The sequence below is a fragment of the Dermacentor silvarum genome, chromosome 9 (genome assembly GCF_013339745.2).
Source record: "Dermacentor silvarum isolate Dsil-2018 chromosome 9, BIME_Dsil_1.4, whole genome shotgun sequence".
NCBI classification, from domain to species: Eukaryota; Metazoa; Arthropoda; class Arachnida; order Ixodida; family Ixodidae; genus Dermacentor; species Dermacentor silvarum.
This window is the reverse complement of record NC_051162.1, coordinates 18,247,832-18,267,092: the sequence shown is the minus strand read 5'-3', so window position 1 is coordinate 18,267,092 and position 19,261 is coordinate 18,247,832.

The following is a 19,261-nucleotide window of genomic DNA, read 5'->3' as shown; positions in this document are numbered from 1 at the left end:
CTCATCCCCCCACGGCGTTTTGCAGTACGGAAAACGTCGCGTATGCTCTCCTCCGTGTGTTCGCTCTCCGTGAAAGCACGCGTCCCTCGCGCTCTTTCACTCGCACATACAGCTTACGGCGCGCGGTGACGATTTTATCGCCCTTGGACTTTATACAAAACCTCAGGACGACGCCGACGACGACACCGACGGCAGAAATCCGTTTTTTGTGTCCATATAATTACTATCGCACTAAACCACAGCACAAAGCGAAATAAAAGTGGCCGAAAGACAGCTCCGTGAGCACGCACGCACACAGTAAATAAAGATATACCTGTAAGTATAAATATCACTTGTAGATTTCAGATAAAACCACTAATAAATTCCTTCTTCTCTAGTAATCTTTATTGTGTACCGGCTGCATATGGTTATGACAACGAAAGGTTGAGTTCTTCGGTTCCCCTTCTCGTTGAAGTTGAAGAACCATGAGTTTAGGAATATCCTGCTCCAAATAAAGATAAATGTCTCTGTTGTAGAATAGCGGCATTATTTTATGCGAGTTCACACAATATAAATGTTCATGAAGGTTACGTTTATTAAAGAGGAGAGTTGCACTTGCTTTTTATAAACAATAAAAAATTCACTACCGTTTACACCACTATGGACTTTGCAGGTTTTCGTCGTGTGGTACAGAGGTTTCTGTTTACGCATACAGTGATAATAATCTTTAGTTCTCTGGTTTTATATTATAATAATATTTATTATCGGCGAATATTACCAGACCATTAAGAAGAAATTTTTGGTTGCAATTCATTCGCAGGTCAGCCTTCGCCTACAGCTCCTAGATCCTCCGGGCGCTGTAGCTCTGACGGGAATTCAACGTTCGACAACCGTAAGTTGAGTGTGTTTTACTTTGTATTGATCCTGACGATAGGCACTTTGCAGAATATTGAAAGGTACGCGCAAGTATGGAAGGACTACTTGTACGCCAAAGAAACACTTCGCAAGTTATCGATTTATGCCCAGCATGATAGCGGCATGAAGTTGGCAGACGCAGTTTACCTGGCCACATCGTAAGTGTCTTTTGACTTCCTATTGTGTGCTAGATAGATAATTGAGTAATCAGTGATAGCTTATAAAACACAAGTAACACACTGCCCTGGTGTTGGGCATCTCTCTTAAAAGGAATCGTCACGTCTGGATGTGATTTGCAATGTGCACGAAAGCCGTGAGCGGCATAGGTCAGCACTTCGAAGACAAGAACGAGACACTGCAGTCTTTGCGCGAGCGCGCAAAAGAAATAATTCGAAGAGGACGACAACGATGATAGGGTCAGAGAAGCGAATAATTCATTGAAACATCCCCATTAACGCTGCGTGAATATTATGTTAGATGCTAGTTGGTGTGGAAAGGAAAAGGAAGACAACGGACACCCGCTTATGGAACGAAGGAACGGCCAAGTAAAAAAACAACGAAGATCCTGGTGTGGCACGCGCGAGTGGGAGGAAAAAAACACGACATCCAATTTCACACTTTCTGAGAAAGAGGGAAAAATAAACTTTATTGATTGACCCGGCTTCTTCGACTTGAGCATAAGTGTCGGTGCCCTCCTCAGTCCAAGTAGTCGTGGCTCGTCGACGCTGCCCGAGCCTTGTTCACCAACCGTAGCGGGTTTTCAGAGTCTTGCGTCACCAGCAGAGCCTACCACTGGTGTTCTGATTATTCCTCTGGTTCCACTTCTTTCTGTTCGTTATCGCCTGGTGGTGGTGATGACGTTGGCACGTCCGGGTCATTTCTGCACTCCAGAACCATGTGATACAGGCTATAAGGCGTATTCAGCGGGTAGAATTTGTAGTCCCACCCACAGGTTCCCTGATATATAGCGTGCAGCAGTATTGCGTTCGGGTTGTTTCCAGCCTGGAGTCTTCTCCAGGTCACCGCTTGTTCCCTAGTCAGCCTCTTGTACGCCGGCGAGTAGCTACTCCTCTGCTTCCTGCAGTGCGCCAAGATCTCCTATTACTCCTTGGGTATCCCTTCATCCTCTTCGTAACAGCCAGTGATCTATATTTTCGGCCTGTCAGAGATGGCTCGGCGTTCATGATCTCGAGCCGCCGCGTACGTCGCCTGGTTCCCCGCTAGACCCTTGTCCCGGCTTCCAGTGTGCTTCTTCAAACTCAGTGTTTCTTAAGACCCTAAGTGCTGCCTTTCTAGTCTTTCCGTTCATATACCTTCTGCATGCTTCTTTAGAGTCCATCATCACGGTTACCAGTGTCTTTCATGATGATATGACCAGGGATATGCCCTGCCCTTCTGCTGTGCTCCCGTCCTTGGCACGTATGGATGTGGCTGTAAGTTCTTCACTCTTCTCGTCGACCAGGCTGACTGCAAATCGGTCATTTGTTCTGTCCGCCGCTGCATCTCAAGTTTCGTTGTGAGTTGGTGGTACGTTCGAGTACTTGCTTGAGCACTTCTATTTTCGATTGTCTCCTTGCCTTGTCGTACACTGGATGCATGCTTCGGAGCATCTTACTTACCTGTAGCTTGAATCTGACGTCATGCAGGATACAGTTATTGTAGGCGTCTCTCGTCCTCCACTTGGTAGCCCAGTTAAAGGAGCAGGGCCCTGCCCGTTTTTATTTTTTATTAGCTTTAGTCTCGAGTTGGTTGACGTATTGCGCTTCCTCGAGCTCCTCGCATGTGTTGTGCACTCACATTTCGAGTAGTTTTGCTGTGGACGTGGAGGGCGACATGCCTATAACAATTAGGTAGACTTTTCTGATAAGGTGTTGATTTTCCTTGATGACTGTTCTTCATGTCAACGTATATGCTCTCGTACGGGACGTTGTTCGTGGTCAGCGCTTGTATCATTGCCGTGCAGTCTTCTTCCTTGACCTTGTCACTTTTGCTCGTCACCCTTTTGATCACATGGGCTACTTATTGCACTGCTATATGAACATTTTCCAACTCCGCTCCCCCAGACCCGTCCTTTTGAATCAGGAGTCCAATGATGCAAAGCCTCGTAACCAGCGGAATAATTCCCCCTACCTTTACTTCCAGGTCAGGCATCTGCCGCGGAAGTCGGCCTCTTGTACGCTTTCTTAGCACAAAGACCTACGCCTTTTCTGGTGCGCACGTCAGTCCACATAATTGCAGCTAGTTTTTCGTTTTGCAAACCGCTTTTGTCAATTTCTGTTTTGTTAACCTGCCGACCCTCCCGTATTCGAGAAGGTGAGGTCGTCAGTACATATTGCGTGACGAAACCCTTCTATTTGTTTCGGTTCATTGGGTAGGGAGCTCATGACCTGATTGAATAGCATGGCCGAAATGACGGAACCTTGTGGCGTGTTCTTCCGCGGTATTTCGAACTTCTCTGAGCGTAAGTTGCCTATTCCCGCTGCGGCTGTTCATTCTTGGAGCAAAGCTCTGGTGTAATTATATAGCTTTTCTCCCTAGTTATATTCGTTGATGTTTTGCAGTATGCCTTTGTGTGACACGTTGTCGAAAGCCTCTTTCACGTCGAGTGCGAGGATGGCTCTCTCGCTCTGTGTTTCCAGTTTGTCTATCAATTCTTCCTTGATCTGCAGTAACCTGTATTGTGCGCACAGGTGCGCTCTAAATGCAAACATGGTGTTTGAGACCTCTCTGTTGTCTTGGAGATGTTCGATCATGCTTTTCTGCACCACGAGCTCATAAAGTTTTCCATCACAGGAGGTGAGGGATATGGGTCGCGATTTCTGTACGCTGATTAGCTTGTTCGGCTTAGGAATCATGGTTACCTTAGCATGTTACCATTCCGGTTGTAGTTTACCTTCTTCCCAGCACATGTCAATGTATTTTCAAGTGGGTCTGCAGGGGGTGCGTCTAGATTCCTGAGTTTCTTGTTTATTCGGTTGCAGCCCGGCGTTACCCGTCGTGGTTGCTTAGTGGTTATGATGTTGGGCTGCTAAGCACGGTGTCGCGAGATGAAATCCCGGCTATGGTGGCCGCATTTCAATGGGTCGAAATGCGAAAACACCCGTTTACTTAGACTTAGGGGTGCTTTAAAGAACCCCAAGTGGTCCAAATTTTTCCGGAGTCCCACACTATGGCGTGCCTAATAATCAGATCGTGGTGTTCGCTCCTATAATTCGATAATTTAGCTTTATTGCGATAGCAATTATATGGACACTTCAACTGGATTTCTGCCGTCGGCGTCGCCGTGAGGTTCCGTATAGATAAAATCTTCGCCGCGCGCCTTATGCCCGAGCGGAAGCGTGTGGGGATGCGCGCTATCACGGTGACCGAACGCACTCAATCTCCGACGCGCAAGCAAGGAAGCGGGAAGCCAGCGCCGGAGGGAGCGGGGGGGATCGCACTTCTACTCTGCCAACAACCGCGCTCGTCGCTCGCCCGCACCATCTCTTATCTCCACACGGCTCTGACCTTTCTATGCGCTGTGCATTCGCCGCTCAGTTTCCGTTGAAGCGATAGACCGCACGCACCTTCGCCCACTGTGGCGTATGCGCTTGCTGTCAGCGTTTTGACAGTCGTTGTGTGCAGTCATTCAGTGTGATCTATTCATGTTTGTTTGTGCGCGCTCACGCCACGCTTGTTCATTCAGTTAGTAATAGTGGGGCCACATTTTCTACGCACGCTACACATGCAATGCTGCCCGGATCGGCAGTGCAGCGCTACGGGTGTGTCACATTGCACGCGCTGCCCACGGGAAGCGCTTCTCATCAACACCACCGTTTCACACGCGCCTTCTCGTGGTCATCGAGTCTCTCTTCATGTTGGTCTACATACGCCGCAGCACACCTGCTTACTTAGTCAGCTCATGTTTGCTACAATTCATATTGCTACCAAAGCCGCTCACCTTACTTCGTATGACATTGCTGTGTTGCTATCGCATTCATTGCTTCGCCCTTAGGGCGAAACTGTGACATTTTTTTGCGGCCCGGCGCCATGTTGCGGTGAGCTTGCTCAGGGCCCTCTCGGTCTCTGCTACCATGAAGGATCGATCCAGTTCTATGTTTTGGTTGCTTGGATAATCGTCAAAGTACAAGTATAACGCCATGTTCCACTCCGTAGCGAGAACGACTCCTTCACTTCTTTGTTAGTGCCTTTCTCTATCCCAGGGTGGTGTGTATGAGTCTCCCCAGTTTCTTCCTTGTGGCGCTCTTGTTCTCCTTCTTGGCTGGGAGAGTCTTGCGTACCGCCCAGGTGCGCTTACTGCTTAAATGCCCTTGAAGCTTGTTACATGTTTTGTACCAGTTCTTTCTTTGGAGTTGTTCAGAGTACTCATGCGCCTCCTTGCACTAGCTTGGAGATTCGAATTTCGAATTTGCAGGTGCACTTGGTGCGTTGCCAGCGCCGCGCGAGTCGACACCACGCCTCCCACAGGTAGACTAATTGGGGGTCGACCGCGGGCGTGTCTTGCGACAGTTGGAGTGTCTTCGTGCTCTTCTTCACCCTTTCCACGGCTTCTCTGATCTACATTTCTGTGTAGTCTATCGTCGGATCAACGACGCTCTCGTCATTGCAATAGGCCTGCCAGTCCGTGATCTTGGCTTTTCCGATTTTCATCGCCGCTTTGTGGTGCGGAATATCGTTTACACTACATAATGGTCGCTGCCCAGGTTCTCGTCCATGCGTCTCCGCTCATAATGTTTGAGTCCGTGTACAAAAGTGACGTCGGGGCTGGTGTTTGGAAGATAAACTGTTGCCGATGCGCGTGGTTGTCCTTGGGTCTTTCAGCAACTTCAGGAGATGTTGTTGGGCCAGATTGTGCACATCTGCTCCTTTTTTCTTTGAGACCGCATAACCCCAGGCCACACGTGGAGCATTAAAATCACCAACGACTACCAGGCCGTTACCCTTGCTCAGCTTCACTTCTCGCATTAGCTTGTCTAGATCCTTTAGGTGGTCGTTTGGCGGGCTGAACACGTTTAACACAAAGAGGCTTTGCTGCTGTTTCTATTGCGATAGCAATTATACAGACACTCCAAGCGGATTTCTGCCGTCGCCGTCTCCGTGAGGTTCCGTATAAAGTCCAAGGGCGATAAAAGCGTCGCCGCGCGCCGTATGCTCCATGTGCGAGTAAAAGCGCGCGTGGGACGCGCGCTTCCACGGAGAGCGAGCGCGACGCCTTTCGTTACGCGAAAGGATGTGGGGGATAGGAGGGGATGGAGGGAGGGGGGGGCGATTTGTGCTGCTGCACACACTGCGTATCTTGCGACCGGGTGCAAGAGGACGACCGGACTCAATCTCGCACTTGAAAGGAGGAAAGCGAGAAGGTAGCGCGGGAGGGAGGAGCTGCGGCTTCTACTCTGCCAGCAAACGTGTACTTGCACTTTGCGCGGCGGCGGGCGGTCGCGCACACCGTATTTTAAAAGCGATCGGCACACGGTTCCCACGTTTCATGCGCTGTGCTTTCCCTGCTCAGTTTCCGTTGAAGCGATAGACCGCACGAACCTTTGCTCGCTGCCACCGCGCTTGCTCACGCCCGCGTTTTGACAGCGGTTGTCTGCGGTCATCGAGTTTGATCTCTTCATGTTTGCTTGTGCGCGCTGACGCCATGCTTGTTAATTCAGTTAGTAAGCGAATGTGTCCATGTTTATAAGCCGATAAAACTACTATCGTTACTCAGTATATAGCTGTCTACCAATTTGCTATCGCAATTGATGCTTCGCCTTTCAGGCGAATCTGTGACTTTTCCTCGGGAGCGCTTTTCACGAGGATGTGTTCGATGCGGTTCGATGTCGTGTCGTTGAGGGTTAATGGTCTTCTTGGTCAGGATTGCTGGCCACGTCTACCGTCCGTGACGTGAATCACGTCGCGACTGACCTTGAAGTCTTCAGCTTCGGTTTCTTTAGGTTTATATCTGGGACAAATTGTGTGCAGAATTGTATAAGGTTGCTCATCTTACTTCGGATAGAAGGACAGTTCCATTGCCAAATTTCGAGTCGTGGGTGTTTCTTCTAGTCATCTTTCTCGTGAGTTAGCCTCGCCATCTTTTTCGCTTAGTGTCTGCCTGGTCTTGGCTCCTCTCGCTGGGTGCTTAGGCTTCCTGCAAGATTTATCTTTCTTGTAGCATGTGGGTGCGTTCACTGGATTTCTACCGATTGCGTCATTTTGGTCTGTAGTGCCTGAATCTGGTACTCCATTTCGCTTTTGAGAGATTGGAACCAGCATCATCTGTGTCACCGTTTTCTGTACAACCAGATACCTTCGACATCATGGTTTCCATCATGATGGTCACGTTGGTGTTAATGCGGTCTATAAGAGTCGTAGAGTCGTGAGGCGATTCTGGGTTATAACCATTTGGTTCGCCAGTGTTGCTGGTTCCGGTCGTACTGGTGATTGTGATGCTAGTTGTGGTGGTGATTGCAGCCGCGGTGGTGGTGTTTGCAGTTCTGGGTCTGACCACTCCATAGTTCTACTTCTCGTATGAGGTATTCTAGATGTTTCTCTGTGCCGGCTTGTTTCCTTTAAGCTCTCGTTCAATTCTTCATTCTGTCAACCGAGAATCATTGTCGTGTCTTCATACTTCGAGCGTCTTGACATTTAAACGCAATTATTCTCCCTTGAGGCTCACGGCGCACCGTGAGGATATGGGCCCAGCTTACTTTGCCTGGGCGTTGTGTTCGCGCCGGTTGCCGTGGTCCTGGGGACGCTATGTTCTCTTACCCTCGATCTCAAGTTGGATCTGGATCTTACTGTCTATTTGGTCTCATTCGGTGACTGTGGCTGCGGCGGCATCGTCATCGCCTGGGTTGGTACCAGAAGCTTCGCTGCCTCGATCTTCATCACTCCCTGACTCTTAATGGTGGTGGGGCCGGTTTCGCCTTCCTTAGAGATCCTCTACTCACCGTTCCATGAGCATTGCGCAGAGCTTTCATTTTGGCTCGTATTGGTAGTGGCTGGGGTTGTCGCAGTTGCCGCAGGATCTCCAATACTAAGTGACATTCTGTCGGGTCTGCAGCGAGTGAGCGTACAACCCACTTTAACGTAGAAGGGCACATGCGGGCCCTCGCAGGTGATTACTGCCGACGTCGACCGTCTTAGGATTCTAGCGTAAAGCATTTTGCAGTTGTTGGTCACTGCTAGATCTACTACTGCTCGTCAGTAGTGCCTGGCTCTACTGCGTGAAGAACTCAGCGTACGCTGCAGGAATCGACTTCAGGTATGGTGTGACCTCGTATTTTGTTGGTCCTATCTGATGCTTTTTATTTCTGCGAGTTTTAGTGCGCAATACTTTTCTCCAGTACTCGCATAAATTAAGTTTTGTGCCACTTTGTCAATATGATCAATTTGGCGTACAGTTCCTGGGGTGTGACTCCACATGCTTGGGCTAATCCTCCTGTTTTCTCACTTTGATACGTTCATGTCTGCTTTAGGACTTTACACTACTTTGCAATGGTTTTCTGGTAGCAGTGTAGTCGATGGCCAGTAAGGGCGTGGCTTGCTTGCGTTGTTGTAACCCGACAGTTACTGAGGCGCTGCTTTCGGTTTTCCGTTATTCGTATTCGGCCCGTTGCTGTGGTCATGTGAGAACTCCTGCGTCTTCAGTGTTGCGATGGATCTGGTGTCGCGCTTCAAGCATCATCCACGGTCTGTTGTTACATAGTGTTTTTTAGCTGTTGCTGTCGTACATCGGTTCCATGTCTCTCATCTCTGCTGTGGAGCTTGTAGGCTCAATTCCATAACGCTAGGTTGCGCCTATTTCAAGCAAGAAATATCTAAAGACAGCTCGTTGCACAGCCCGACGTGCCCGTCGCGATGCACAAGGCGCATTTCTTCAGGGAGCGGGACTGGACAATCCTCAGTAGGCTTAGCTAAGCGTGGCAGTCGAATTAAACTTTCAGGGTTAGTACTTGCGTGAAGATTGAATTCACGTAGTTGCGCATGGTCTGCCTGAATGGCGCTCCTTAAGCTGAGTCGAATGCTGCATGCAGCCAGCGTTGCGAGGCGGCGATCCACAGGAATTTCGAGCTGAAGCAGGAGCACATGGAAAGCGCGAGACGAACCAGGTGGGCGCTAAAATGCCACCACTGCATCAGATGCTGGAAGAAGCTCTCCAGCTCGGCGGCCTAGCTTCGAGAATACAACCGAGCTAACGCGATTCCCTCTGTTGAAACTATGGCCACATCCTCTCTACCTTCACTAGAAATAGTACACATGTAGAAGTACATATACATACATAGAGATAAGAAGCGCAACTTCGCGGTTGTTTTCGGTTTATATGACCAACAGTTGTAGTCGGTGGACCGACCTTTTTCAAAGGCTACTGAAACAGTTGTTGAACTGTTAGGCAAATAAACCGACGATAACCGCGAAGTTGTGTTCTCGTCTTTCTAAATACGTTTGACCTATTAGAGATGCAGTCACATGTACATACACGTATATGTATACGCGTGCATGCCGTTCTAAGCTTATTTATCCACTCTCTACTTCTACCACGTGACCGGATTCCCACACTTCACGCACACACACTTTTTTCCACTTTGAAACTCCTAACGCTAACGCATTAAAAACAATTCCCTAGACAGTGTTCGATTGCAGAAAGTATGCTTCATATGCGTAGAAGTGCATGAAGTGCTCATTGCATTTTTCAAGAGAAGAATCGTACAATTTGTGAGGATACACAGAAATATTAGATGTTTGGCTGGCGTTAATAAAATGTCGCATGGCATTGCCTTACCATCACCACTTCATTGCCAGAAAAAAAACGAAAAAAATCAATTTGAAAGCCTTACCCAGAGTGATAACATTGTTCAGTAACGTCGCTGCAAATACATATTGGCATACTTGCTCGAAATTTGCAATGGCAGAGTGCAGCTCGCTATTGGTTTCCTCTTCATTTTTTGTTCAAACGAGTTGAATAATTTGCCACATATTATCCCATACTTAGCAGAAATAATTGTTTACTAAATTGTAAGCATTCTTAGAAAAATGCTCCAAACCAAGTCGGATGCTGCAAAGTATTGCAAAGTTGGCGAATAAAAAATAAATTACGTACGGGATGACGAGGGTTGGGTGAAAAAAAATGGCGTTGACGTTTCACTTGTCGAACGCGAATCATGCGCAAGCGTATGGGCGCCATTCCTGTATAATTGCGATAGCATTTATATGGACACTCCAGGCGCATTTCTACCACTGCGGTCACCGCGATGTTTCGTATAAAGTCCAACGGCGAGGACACCGTCCCCGCACTCTGTATGCGGTATGTGCGAGTGAAAGCGTGCGACGGTGAGCCGAATCGCGCGTAAGTGAGGAAAGCGGGAAGGCAGCACGGGATGGATGGAGTGGGGCTTGTGCTTTGATAGCAGCTGGGTAGTTTGCGCCGCGGCGCGCCGTGTCTTGAAAGCGATCTGCACATGCGATCACACATGCACATGCACGACATGCACATGCACAGGTGACTTCGCGGTAGGTCGACTTGTGGTCAGCCGGCCGCCGCTTGCGTTGTTGCCCCATCCTCAAACGGCGCTCGGCAACTCGATCACGAAACGAACACGATACCTACAAAGCGCACAAACACCGTAGCGGCTGCCAGAGGAGGTCTCCTCCTCCGCGAAGCTTCGCCCTCCTCCTCCGCGAAGCTTCGCCCTCCTCCTCCGCGAAGCTTCGCCTTTTAAGTGCGAAGCACTGCAGGGGCTCGGGCTCTCGGCGTGTAATTGGATCTCATGTCGTGGTCACGCGCCAAAACAGGGTCAAAACAAGCGCAGAATTGATCAAAACCAGTTCAAATTTAACTAACAATATTCATAATAATGAAAAGAGACGAATAAAAAAGCATTAAACGCATTAATTAGCAGAAACTCGTGAAAATCGTGAAAATATTGTAATGGTATCTCATTTCGTGGTCACGCGCAGCAAAGGCTTTGGCTCCATGTGCGTGGCGGTTTCCCACCAGTTGTGCCTTAGCACAGGTGTCAAAACGGATGATGGATTGCTAAACACAAGATAAACACAGGGTAAAACAAGATGAACACAAGGACAACACGAGGGAAACACTGGCTAAGCCCTGCTTCGCACTTCCCCAGCAACTGCATTACTGCCGAGTTTACCATGGCCACTAACCCGGACCGGTACCCAATTTTTTGCCCCTTCCCCTTTTAGCGCAACGCCACCTAGACCTTCCTCTAAGTGGCGTTGTTTTACCGTGCGTTCAGCCCGCTCCTTCGTGCTCTCCCCGGCACGCGATTCTCGTCTCCACCTCCAGGCGCCTTGCTCCTCTGCTTCCTTCGTGGCTTCACACTACCCCTCGACGGTCTTTGGTACGCCTAGCCATTCACGCTTGCGCGTAAAAGATGGAATGATGAGGATTCAACGTGCATATCACGACCACGAGCAGATTCTTAGTGGTCCAAGCTATTAGACAACTGGGCTGACTTCACCGGCGTAGAAGGCGTTACTATGACGGCATGACGACACTCAGATTACGAAGCTGGAATGGTAACAATGGAAGGACCACGACAGCATCAAGACAACGCGCGCATACCTAGGCACAAGTTTGTACATTTCTTGGGTCAATAATATATATATATATATATATATATATACAGTTTTGCCATGCACTTTCTGGGGTATTATTGTTTTCAAATAGAACTAACCCTGGGAGTGTTAGCCAGTGCCACCACTCACAAACCAAGGCGGCGGATGTGGAACATCCTTTCTGCCGCAGGCGTCACGAGCACGTGATCTTTTTGGGTGATGGCAACTGGTCAATAAACCCACATATGCTACCTGAAGGCATATGTAGGTTTCCAGCGCAAGTCACGCGAACTGTCGACAACCCGTTCGGCGTCGGCAAGCGACAGCGTTCTTGGCGCTGTACCAAACTTGGTTAGCCTGCCTGCGTTTGTGGCATGTCAGGAGCCAGTGTTGCCAGGTCCGACAAGGCGGCGTAGCCAAAAGCTAGAAAAGTTGTAGCCCAAATGTAGCCAAACAGAATAAAAGTGAAAAATATTTCGTAGCCAAATGTAGCCATCTTTATTTGCAATTTTATTTGTCTATACATTTTCACATTCGATTACGGCAATCCTTATTTGCGCAACCCGTCGTAGCAAATGTCCGTGCCGCCGTGACGGTCGGCCCTTTACATCAACAACAGCGACATCATGCTTGCACAGAACACTTTTTGGTTGGCCCCGGAAGCTCTTATGTTCCAGCGAATTGCTGCAGAGGGCGAAATCAGTGCTTTTATTTTATGACAGATAGTACTAAGTTATTATTTTTTTGTTATTTACAGTAATATTAGCTACGAGCTCTGCTTCTTAGCTGTCGTGAACACAAAATAATGTTAAGCGTCATCGATCTCTCACGTTATTTCTGCCTACGGCGTAGAACTTCAGCTGTCCAGCGATCTGCAACGGCGACTTGCTTACGGGTTCCTTTTTGATGAGCTAAAACAATTCTTTCGCGCTATGATATCTCGTGTTATTTGTCACATTGTCCTTTCTTATTTTCTCATTTTTCTGCTTTTGTTTTTCAATTAGCTTGGCTCGGATTAGCTGGGACACACTTTATTTATAGTGTCAATTGACATCAACCTGGCCGCCATCTTAGGTCTCTAGCATGCCAAGAACATGCGTTAAAAAAGGGACAGGCAACAGATGCCACTCACTGTCTGAATCGGTGTAAGCGGAGCTTTAAGATATTACTGCGCAAACCGGAACACTAGTGTACGAAGCGCGCAGTCGTTTTCAGCGACGAGCACGTCCCGAACTAACTCACTCGAAATGGTAAATGCCGCGACGGCACCCAAAGAGCAATGGTAAACAACACATTGATAACAGTGGTAATGCTGTGAAAACCGGTTACTGTCAAAAAGCAAACCATGTTGATGACTAATAAAGTTTTAGAATAGGGGCCCCTAAAGTTTGGGGCCCCGAAGAGCTTTGCGGGTGTTAGCGTTGGGGCATGCAGGAATGAAGAGTTTTGGAATAGGCATGTTGCGATTGCGAATAGCATGTTGCTTTTGCAGCGTCACTGCGGCGTCAACGAAAAGCTGTTACGTGCTCCAGCAGCCGTCAAATCGTTGGCCATTTTCAGTGATTCCAAAGCAGCCCTACAAACTCTACAGTTTTCCCTACGACAAGCGTTACACGAGCAGCTAGTGCACGAAATTAGGCACGCTCATCATCACGCGCTCGAAGAAGGACATGACATTGCATTTCAATGGTTGCCAAGCCATTGCGGAATTGTCGGCAACGGCAGCGCAGACGAAGCAGCATGCTCGGCTCATCACAAACATCCGCTGGTTCCTATACCACTCTCAAGAACGGATGCTGCGCGGCAACTTCAATCGATTGCTCGCCACATCACACTTCTGCGATGGAATTCACCGGGTTTCACCAACTCACGTTTGCACTCTCTTGACCCTAACTTGCGACTTCGCCTATCACCTGGACTCTCCCGTCGTGAAACAACTTTACTGTGTCGCATGTGGTTGGGTGTCGCATTTACCAACGCCTATTCGTTCCTAATAGGGATGACCAACAGTGCGGTGTGCAATTTGTGCGGGTGCGACGAGACTGTCGAGCACCTTCTGTGTCACTCTCCATCTTTTGACACTCAACGACGTATTCTCCAAGCTAAACTCAACCTGTTAGATAACAGAAAGCTCTCGGAAAAAACATTCTTTTGCCATCGCCTATGCATTCTTGCAGGCAAAAGGCCACAAAAGCCCTTCTGCAGTTCGTGAAGAGTACTGGATTGTACGAACGCTTGTGACAGCGGAGATTCTTCTGTGACTGTCTCTGCGAATGAGTTACTCTATTTTTTTTATTTTCTCTCCTTATCTATTCTTCCTCTTTCCCCTCCCCACGTGTAGGGTAGCCAACCGGGCACGTCCTTGGTTAACCTCCCTACCTTTCCCTCTTTCTTTCTCTCTCTCTCTGATATAATATTAAAATAAGATATACCAGTTTATGATAAGAAAAGTTATTTAGACTTTTGTGTTTTCGCCTTTTTATTACAATTTAGAACTTATTCTATTAGCAGCATGCAACTGGTTGCACTTAGTATTGAGTAACCAACTTCACGCACCTTCACCCAACCAAGTCAATCCGTGATAGGCCTACGAGTCAAGAAATGGACAATTGAATTCGGAATAAGCAGCGTATAATGAATCAATCTTCATTACACATGTTAGTTGAGAGAAAGCGAGAACCGAAATCACTTCTAGCTTACGAACTTCACGCATTACCATGAATCGAGCCCAGTTTTATGCTAGGTTAGAGCCGTCGCTTTGATGGGCGCCGCCATGTTTGTTTACAAATGCTTTTGGGCCTCCCGCTAAATTGTTGAAATAGCGTGCCCGACGCAATATCCAAGCACAGTTTGCGTTGCGCATGCGCAGTGGCTTCGACGCTATTTCTTTGGGGCCGCAAAACGTTTGAGGCCCCTTTTCTAAAACTCTAATAATTGCGGGGGTTTTGTGTGCCAAAACCACGATATGATTGGGAGGCATGACGCAGTGGGGGATTCCGGATTAATTTTGGCCACCTCGGGTCCTTTAACGTACACATAAATCTAAGTACACGGGTGTTCCAGCATTTAGCCTTGATCGAAATGCGGCTGCCGTGGCCGGGAATCAAACCCACGTCCTCGAGCCAGCAGCGAGACACATCACAAGCTAAGCTAACATAGTGGGTGAAGTTCATGTGACGTGGTGCACTGATGTCATGGTGGCAAACATGTTTCGATATTAGCGGAATGAGTATCTGCATCCGTGACGTTACGGCAAACCATCTAGAAGTAAAAGCACCAGAACTCACCTTTGGCTCGGGGTCTTGCTCTCATTCTCTTTTTGCACGTTCTCGCATACTTGGCCCATGCACTTCCCCATGTTTGCATTCTCCTCTCTGAGGAGGATCCGATCTGTCGTGCAACCTATCGAAATCAATCTTGAATCTAAGCACGAAGAAACATTCATCTAGCTGGAAAAGGAAAATGGCAGTAAAGCTTCGCGTGAGATACGTGGACTAGGTCGAAAGCTGTGCCCGGTGCGATACTTCACCCGGAATTAAGACATGGCCATGAACACACTGGGGCGTGTCATCCACCCGTGCTTCCCTTCTTTTATGTCGGTGCCACGATCGCCCGACTGCCCCGACCCTATGCTATTGCTCTCCCTTCCGAAGCATAGCCATGTTAGTACAGTGTGAAAAACCCACTACTGCCAGGTTCATTCCAATGCCCGGGAATCATGTGCCTAACGGTGAAGCAGGGTATAAATTTCAGTGCATCTAAGATCAAAGCCACCGGCTCAGACAAAGGCGCAGAGAGGGAAGGAAAGGCGGGGGGGGGGGGGGCATTTCGCGCACGCACACACGCTCAGCCACGCGGCCGGCGCCGCCAGCTAACACACAGCCTTCGAGATTTGCTTCTACCCGATCGGAGCCACCTCTGGAGCGTGGATTAGGGCGCCACTTATAGCCCAAACACAGCCAAGTCGCCGATTTTCAGTAGCCCAAATATAGCCGCATAGCCAACTCGTCCAAGTCGACGCCAAAAGATTTTTTCCCGTAGCCTAATTTGGCTATATATAGTCAAACCTGACAACACTGTCAGGAGCGCTTTCGCTCGTAGGCGCCCACGCGTCCGGCGCTAGTCATGCGAAATGTCGCGAAAGGGAAGGTACCTCCGAAAATGATCGCTCGAGAATACCTTCCCACATGCCTAGTTAAGTTAAACCAAGTTAAGACCTAGCAGCAACCGAGTTCATACCTAGCAGTAGCAGCCAGTACGCTTCGCTGTGCCTAAGGTTTGCGCGATCGAGTGCAAACTTGCCTGATTGTTTTATTGTCCGCTAGTAGCACTATAGCCGTTTGCGTACATCAGTCCAGGGACCTCCCGTTGCACCATTTGTCCATTACGTATGTAGGATAAATGAAACCATAATTCGCTGTGTTCCAGTCGTCTTTCTGATGCCCTTAACATAAATCGTGAACAACAATGGAGACAGACGACATCTTTGCTTCAATCCTTAATGAATTCCCGCCATTTCGATTTTTTTTTCGACCTTCCCATACAGCTTGTACTCGGTTGTCTCTATGTATCTCCTTCAGCAGCTCCACGAAATCGTCATCTGTGCCTTCATGCTTAAGAATATCCCATAACAATTCCCTGTTTACGTTGTCATACGCTCCGTTAATATCTAGAAATACAATCGATAGAGACCTATTCTGAGCTACTGAAATCTCTATGCAATCAGTTAGTACAAACATGTTATCCTCTAAAAGTCTGCCTGGCCTGAATCAATTCTGTAGGCCCCCAATACACCGTTTTCCTCCACCCACTTCGACATTTCTAATTCTATGGCTTTCATTGCCATTCTGTATATCACCGACGTTACTGTAACTGGCCTGTACGAGCTCGTCTTATCCCTATCTCCTTTGCCTTTGTAGATGAGGTTCATCTTGCTTTCGCGCCATCCTACCGGAATTTTCTTCGTTATAATCACTGGCTCTATGGCCTTTTTTCTAATCAAAGCTTTCTATGCTAAATTTTGATCTCTCATGCCTCTCTGTTGTTGCTCGATCTGTGGTTTGAACTATACGCGTTTTCTTGTGCCGAAGTTATCGCTAATACCATCTGTGATGTACCGCAGCGCATCATCTCCTGCGTAGATGTTACCATCTTAATTCCTTATAGCCGTTTGCAAGTTCTTAGCTGGAGCTCCGAGTGCTTTTATATGGTTCCAGAATCTTTTAGGGCGCCTTTGTCTCGTTTGTGAAGGTTACGCACCCAACGTTCACATGCGCATTTAATTTCCAGAGACATGCGCATTTAATTTCCAACGTTTACATGCGCATTTATTAATCCAGAGACCAGCATTTGCATGGCAATCAACTAGAGCGCGGCCACGTGGAAACTGGATGAGGCAAGCAGCGAAGAGAATTCCGCGAGAAATACAGCGGGGAGAAGGGCCGACTAGAGCGTCTCCGTCGGCGATCTAACTGGATGTGACGGCAACAACGGCTTCGTGACCAGGACGCAGGAAGTCTAATCGTTGGAGATATTGACTGAAGTTAGAGGAGAAGATGACAATATCGGCAAGGTAACAAAGACAGGTCTTCTATTTCGGTCCGCGAAGAACATTGTCTATCATGCGCTCAAATGTGGCTGGAGCGTTACAAAGAGCAAAAGGTATCAAGTTAAATTCAGAAACTCCGTCCGGTGCGGCGAATGCGGCCTTTTCTTTGTCAGTCTCTGTTCGTCGAAATTTGTCAATATCCTGATCGAACATCAAGGCTGGAGAAATACTCCGCCCCCTGTAGTGTGTCTAAAGCGTTGTCAATTCGAGGTATGGGATATACGTCCTTGCGTGTGATCTTATTTAGCGATCCATAACTGACGCAATCTGGGTCAATTACTCAACGGGGACCCTGATCACGAGAAAGAAATTTACAGAAGAATAAAATTGGGTTGGAGTGCATACGGCGGGCATTGCCAAATCCTGACTGGGAGCTTACCACTGTCGTTGAAAAGAAAAGTGTACAATCATTGCATTCTACCGGTGCTAACATATGGGGCAGAAACTTGGAGGTTAACAAAAAAGCTCGAGAACAATTTAAGGACCGCACAAAGAGCGATGGAACGAAAAATCTTAGGGCTAACGTTAAGAGACAGGAAGAGAGTGGTGTGGATCAGAGAACAAACGGATAGAGCCGATATTCTAGTTGACATTATGCGGAAATGGAGCTGGGCAGGCCATATAATTCGTAGGATGGATAACCGGCGGACCATTAGGGCTACAGCATGGATACCAAGAGAAGGGAAGCGCAGTCGAGGTCGGCAGAAAACCAGATGGGATGATGAAGTTAGAAAATTTGCAGGCGCAAGTTGGAATACGCTAGCCCAAGACAGGGGTAATTGGAGATCGCAGGGAGAGGCCTTCGTTCTGCAGTGGACATAAAATATAGGCTGATGATGATGATGATGAACTGACGCAAAAGCGAACGGAACCATCTTTCTTCTTTACCAAACCCCACAGGAGAAGGCCATGAGCTAGATGGAGGCAGTATTATCTTTTCGCGCAAGCATATCGGCAAGCTGTTCTTCAACGACCCTCCGTTCGGACGGTGATACACGATAGGGGTGGCGTAATATAATACCAGAACCCTCGGTTTCAATGCGGTGTGAGGCCACAGAAGTCTGGCTCAACACAGGGGAATAGGTATCAAAACAGGCTTTGTGCTTCGTCAAAGACAGCCAGTAAGGCTTCGGACTGAGCGGCTGTTAGGTCAGAACCGATGACGGCAGGGGAGGGGGGGAAAGAATCATCCAAACCTGAGGTTGGTGCTGGCGATGAAACAGGGCAAAGCGTGACGATAGGTATGGGTTGAGGGTCGGCGAGGGTTGCCACAGTCATCCCTTTGGGCAACATCACAGGATCCGGGAGAGAGAGAGAGAGAAAAAATGATTTAATGAAAGGCAGGGAGGTTAACCAGGACTGAGCCCGGTTGGCTACCCTACACTGGGGGAAGGGAAAAGGGGAGAGAGAGATTAAAGGAAGAATAGAAAGTCCGCTGTTGATATCGCCGACGTTGCAACAGATCTCTGTTCTATAACTGATGATCAATTAGTCCGGATCATACACGGTCACTCAGTCCTGTAGTTTTCAAAAATCGCAGCAGCGCTTTTGTGGCCTTTTGCAGCTGTGATATTCGAGGCCATGGTCCCAAGATCTTGCTCAAGGTGAACGGTCTTCTATCTAGCCTATTGAGAACGTTGCAGACGTCATGTCTTTCGTTTTGAAATGATGGGCAGTAGCATAGTAGGTGTTCTATATACTCATCGACACCGCAGGCATTACACTCGGCGCTATCAGCCATTCCAGTCAAACACGTGTAAGCATTGGTGAATGCAACGCCCAAGCGTAAGCGGTACAGCATTGTTTCCTCATTTCGAGGAAATCCCGGCAACAGCCGCAGCTGCATAGATGGGTCGAGAGAATGCAACCGATGCTGGGTGAATTCAGTTGTATGCCACTTGTCTCAATGTCATACTGTGCGCTAGCTTGCTTAGGTGTTGGGCTGTGTCAGTCCTCGATAAAGGCACAGAAACAAGATTTGCTCCTTCGTGTGCTTTCCTAGCAGCTTCGTCGGCGATGTCGTTGCCGGCAATACCGCAATGACTGGGCAGCCACTGAAACACGACGTCGTGTCTTTCGCGATCGTAGGGTGGTGCGTTTCTCGTATCTCCGAGACGAGTTGTTCGCAGGACCCGCGACGAAGAGCTGACAAAAGACATTGTAGGGCCGCCCTTTAATCACATTAATATTGCCCAC